This window comes from Bos javanicus, chromosome 1, assembly GCF_032452875.1.
Source record: "Bos javanicus breed banteng chromosome 1, ARS-OSU_banteng_1.0, whole genome shotgun sequence".
Lineage (NCBI taxonomy): Eukaryota > Metazoa > Chordata > Mammalia > Artiodactyla > Bovidae > Bos > Bos javanicus.
Window position 1 is genome coordinate 55,921,717 of NC_083868.1, and position 6,000 is coordinate 55,927,716.

The following is a 6,000-nucleotide window of genomic DNA, read 5'->3' on the forward strand; positions in this document are numbered from 1 at the left end:
CCAAGGGAAGACAAATGTGACATAGTGATGTTAGTGGCTCCCAGAAGTCTGCCAGGGCCCCCCTCTCGCTGCATGCTCCTGAGAACTCCAGTATCGATCTGTTCAGTGTCCCACTTGTCCTGATGACCCACTGTTTACTGTTAGTAACATATCCCTGTTAAGACAGTCATAAGTAATTAATGTGCTGGTGGGTAAATTTAGCTAAAGAATAACTGCCTCTATGAGAGTCATATTTAAAAACACAGAGGTGAAATTATCTTTAAGTTCCACACAGCATGAAATTTGAGCAGTCACTAAGATCTGAGGAGATCAGAAGTGATACCAAATGGCATTTGCCAGTGACAAAGTACTATTAGAGCATGAAGACAATTTCAGTTAACCAGTCTAAAAGACAGGAGATGGTATCCACAGGTCTCTTCCTGCTTCAGGCTTTGGTCCCACTCGAGCCTCACCCCTGGTGGGGAGGGTATTTAATCTCAATAATTCACAGAAGCTTTCTATGAGAACTAATGAATAATAGTGAGACAAAGTGTTTCTTTATCTCTTATGTTCTCTCTTTTCAGAAATACATGGATCAACGTGAAATAGGGCTTAACAGATGGAGCACCGGAGATTGCAATAGGATTAAGTAGAGAAAGGAGTAGGAAAGAGGAAAGAAATAAAAGGAAAGGGACTTTTAGTACTTGTGAGAAGTTTGTGTGATAAAGAATAAAAAAAAGGTTTGCACACTGGTTTGTATCCTGGTGGTAATGGTTTAGTTGTTAAGTCATGTTTGACTCTTTGCAACCCCTTGGACTATAGGCCACCAGACTCCTCTGTCCATGGGATTTCCCAGGCAAGAATACTGGAGTGGGTTGCCATTTCCTCCTCTAGGGGATCTTCCTGACCCAGAGATCGAACTCCGGTCTCCTGCATTGCAGGCAGTATCCTGAATTATAGGAAGTCTCCTTAATTGCAGGCAGATTTTTTACCAACTGAGCCACCAGGGAATCCCCTAGTCAATCCTAAATAACAGTAGATGTTTCCTGATGATAGACAAAGTCTATGAGCCTCTTCAATGCATCACAACAAAGGCACACCTATCATAGGGAAAATTCACTCATGGTTCAAATTCCAGCTACTCTCAAAGTTCAGTTCTGGCTCCAGGATTGGGGATAGCATGGACAGTTGGTTTTCCCTTCACACGTAGGAAGATATTTAGCCTTTTGCAACCTTTCTAGTTAGCTAGAGAATAATGTTTACTCCAATGTCTAAGAGGCAATGAGGCAAACTGCAACTAGGTATCCCCACAGGCAAGCCTACAGCTCACCTTGGTTCCAGAACATTGGTCAAGTAACAGCTTTAGTGCTAAGCAAACCATGCCTCTATCATCTTCATCTTTTTTATAGATTAGGAAAATAGAAGCTTCCAAAGACTCCCTGTTAATGATAACTGATAGGAGGTACTTGAAAGTCTGGTTGTAGTGCCGTGTTACAGGGGAGGACACTGATCAGCAGGTTGAACTGCATTGGATGGCTCCAATTAAAATAATGTTTAACTTCAAATCTGTACCAGTCAGATGTAAACTCTGTTACCTAAGAAACATTCTCTGACATGCTTCTGTTCATTTAATGATTAGCAAATATATATTAAATATATATTTCTATGAGCCAGTAATTGTTGTAGGTATTGGGCATACTGTTAAATGAAACTGACTTCTCTGCAGCTAAATGGAGACAAACAAAGTCAAAGTAACTCTGGAGTTTACATAGAAACACTAAGGAAAGCCTTACATCCACATAAGAATGATTTTACATCTAAATACCTTTCCATCTGAATCACTGTTTCTATCTGAATCATTCAGAACATTTTAGCAAAGATACCACGTTAAGTGATAAACAAGTTATGCAGTGTAAATGTAACCAAAGAGTCCAGATGACAATGTAAGTATTGGGCAGCTTTAGGAGTGTATAAACAAAAGATGGAATTTCAGTTTAGCTATTTCAAATCCTAAAAGATGATGCTGTGAAAGTGCTGCACTCAATATGACAACAAATTTGGAAAACTCAGCAGTGGCCACAGGACTGGAAAAGGTCAGGTTTCATTCTGATCCCAAAGAGGGCAATGCCAAAGAATGCTCAAACTACCGCACAATTGCACTCATCTCACACACCAGCAAACTAATGCTCAAAATTCTCCAAGCCAGGCTTCAGCAATACATGAACTGTGAACTTCCAGATATTCAAGCTAGTTTTAGAAAAGGCCGAGGAACCAGAGGTCAAATTGCCAACATCCGCTGGATCATAGAAAAAGCAAGAGAGTTCCAGAAGAACATCTATTTCTGCTTTTTTGACTATGCCAAAGCCTTTGACTGTGTGGACCACAATAAACTGTAGAAAATTCTGAAAGAGATGGGAATGAGAATCATGCAGGTCAGGAAGCAACAGTTAGAACTGGACATGGAACAACAGACTGGTTCCAAATAGGAAAAGGAGTATGCCAAGGCTGTATATTGTCACCCTGCTTATTTAACTGATATGCAGAGTACATCATGAGAAACGCTGGACTGGAAGAAGCACAAGCTGGAATCAAGATTGCCAGGAGAAATATCAGTAACCTCAGATATGCAGATGACACCACCCTTATGGCAGAAAGTGAAGAAGAACTAAAGAGCCTCTTGATGAAAGTGAAAGACATGAAGAGTGAAAAAGTTGGCTTAAGCTCAACATTCAGAAACTAAGATCAGGGCATCTGGTCCCATCACTTCATGGCAAATAGATAGTGAAACGGTGGAAACAGTGGCTGACTTTATTTTGGGGGGCTCCAAAATCACTGCAGATGGTGATTGTGGCCATGAAATTAAAAGACGCTTACTCCTTGGAAGAAGAGTTATGACCAACCTAGACAGCACATTAAAAAGCAGAGACATTACTTTGCCAACAAAGGTCTGTCTCATCAAGGCTCTGGTTTTTCCAGTAGTCATGTATGGATGTGAGAGTTGGACTACAAAGAAAGTTGAGCACCGAAGAACTGATGCTTTTGAACTGTGGTGTTGGAGAAGACTCCTGAGAGTCCCCTGGACTGCAAGAAGATCCAACCAGTCCATCCTAAAGGGGATCAGTCCTGAGTGTTCGTTGGAAGGACTAATGTTGAAGCTGAAACTCCAATACTTTGGCCACCTGATGCATAGAGCTGACTCATTTGAAAAGACCCTGATGCTGGGAAAGATTGAGGGCAGGAGGAGAAGGGCACGACAGAGGATGAGATGGTTGGATGGCATCATCGACTCAATGGAGATGAGTTTGAGTAAATTCTGGGAGTTAGTGATGGATAGGGAGGCCTGATGTGCTGCAGTCCATGGGGTTGCGAAGAGTTAGAGACAACTGAGCAACTGAAGTGAACTGAAACAAAATTTGCTTTTAAAGGCTAGTGGATGAACCATCTCACCATAGCCAGACTCAGACATTCCCATTTTATAGACCAGGACACAGAGAGGATGTATTTGCATAAAATCATTCAGCTACCACATGTTGGGCCAGAATTTTTCCCAGGTCAGTTAGTGTCTATTTTTACCTCAGGCCGTCTCCCTTTAGGCCTTTACTCCTGTCCTCTGATTATCGCCTAATTTCTTCACCTTTGTCCATAATTGTTCTGAGTAAGGAACTGCACTGAAACAGATCTACATGAACTATAGATACCAAGTTAAACATAAAACAAAGATGGTTAGAATTTCTGAGGTTGCACGAATGCATGCTAGATCGCTTCAGTCATGTCTGACTCTTTGTGACCTCACAGACTGTAACCCACCAGGCTCCTCTGTCCATGGGATTCTCCAGGCAAGAATACTGGAGTGGGTTGCCACGCCCTCCTCTAGAGGATCTTTCCAATCCAGGGATCAAACCAGCATCTCTTACGTCTCCTGAATTGGCAGGCAGAGTTTTTACCAGTAGCGCCACCTGGGAAGCCCCTTGAAATAACCCTGGCAGTTGAAAGTTGAAAATAACACTTGAATTAAGTTTAGTTCTCCAGATTGTTTCAACTTTAATACACAAACTAATCCATGTTAAAGAATACCCTCCTAGATACTTCATGGCCAATCTAAGCAAGTGTTCCTCAGAGTTGTAAGTATTTGTCATTGGTTCCCAAAGACATTGCCTAAACCCAAACCCTTGGCCCTTTTTTTTTTAAAGAACTGGGATAGTCCTTCCTCCATGTTTTCCTCACACCCCACCTCCCTATCCCAGACGGCTACTGTCTACATCAGCAAGTCCATGTTTACCTCTTGTTTGCATCTTCTTCCAATTTGAGGATGGTTTCTGCCACAACAGCTCATCTCATTCTTATTTTCACCTTATAGGTCAGTGGTTCTCAGACTCTAGGGTGCCCCAGAATCACCATGAGGGCTTGTTAAAATAGATGTCTAGACCCCCACCCCCAGTTTCTCATTCTGTTGGTCTACGGTGGGGCTTGAGAATTTGCATTTGTAACATGTCCCCAGGCAACGCTAAATGCTGATGCGATCCAGAGACCACTCTTTGAGAGCCACTGCTCTAATTCAGTGATGCTCAATAATGACTACATATCTGAGTCCTCTGAAGAGATTTTTTAAATGGAGAGATCCAATTTCTCCAGAGATTCTGGTTTAAATATCAAACCAGTGTAGGGCCCAAACATCATTAAAGAAAAACAAAAAACAAAACACTTTGTACGTCTATGAGAACAGGTAAAATTTTCAAATTGTGACAATACAGAATGCTGACCAAGATGCAGGAACATGGGATCTATCATGCTTTGCTGGTGGAGTTGTAAATGGTACAGCCATGATGGAAAACGGTTTGATAGTTTCTTTAATAAACTAAACGTACACTTACCATGCAGTCCAGTTATTGCACTCTTGGGCATTTATTCCAGAGAAATGAGCACATGTTCACACAAGAACCTCTACATGATGGTTCATAGCGGTTTTATTTGTAAGAGCCCCAGAATGAAACAACCAAAATGTCTTTCAAAAAGTAAATGGTTAAGCAAACAATGGTATATCTACACCCAGTGATACTACTCAGCAACTAAAAGAATGAACTATTAATACAGGCAAAATCTTGGACTACTCTCAAGGGTATTACTCCAAGTTTATAAAAAAAAATGTTGAATACTGTGTGATTCCATTTATACAACACTTCTAAGACGATGAAATTATAGAGATGGAAGACAAATTAGTGCAGTCAGGAGTTAGGAATCATTGGAGGGTGAGAGTGACTAGAAAGAAGCAGCACAGAGAAGATCTTTATGGTGAAGGGATAGCTCTCTCTCTTGACTGTGGTGGTGGTTACAGAAATCAACACTTGATAAATGACATAGAACTATACACAAGTATTATATCAATGCCAGTTTCCTGGCTTGGATACTGTACTACATTTTTGTAAGATGTAACCATTGAGCGAGAGCTACATGAAGTATACACTGGTTTTCTCTATACTACTTTGCAACTTCCTGTGAACATATAATTATTTTGAAATTTAAAGTTTAAAAAAAAAAAAAAAGCCTTTCCCTGAGTAGCCATGGTTTGGAAACGCAAACGCAGCTCTGGCTGATGACCATCTCTATGCTCCTGTTTGAAGCCTCTGTCTTTCCTGAGGCCTCTGCACTGCTCTGCCCATGCCTGGTTCAAATCTGTACAGATTACTTCTTTTACAATTACCAATATTGGCTGACCTTTTCACAGGCTGCTGTAGAGAATTAATTAGTCTTACCTGTTAGAAGAGTCAACTGGGCAAAATCTGTCAAGACTCTTAAAAATATTTACAAACTCTCAACCAGTATTTCCCATCCTAGGAATCTATCTTAAGGAAAACACTGGATATGCAGTCAAAAGACTTACAGCAGTTCAAATCACAATAGCAAAACATTGAATACACTAAGTAGTTCAATAAACGTGGATACAGCTATATGCTAAAATGAGTTAAATAAAGTTACTGGTAAATATTTGTTAAATCTTATAAAGAATGATCTCAAAAATTATAT

At 40.6% G+C, this 6,000-nt stretch overlaps 1 long non-coding RNA gene across 1 annotated transcript in view; it reads right to left on the reverse strand.

Annotated features, from left to right (window-relative positions):
* The window catches only part of LOC133254410 (uncharacterized), a 100,510-nt gene extending 96,031 nt beyond the window's left edge, over positions 1-4,479 (reverse strand). Inside the window, exon 1 of the long non-coding RNA XR_009738664.1 lies at positions 3,553-4,479. This is a non-coding gene — a long non-coding RNA (uncharacterized LOC133254410). The remainder of the gene's footprint in view (positions 1-3,552) is intronic.
* Positions 4,480-6,000: the final 1,521 nt, after the last annotated feature.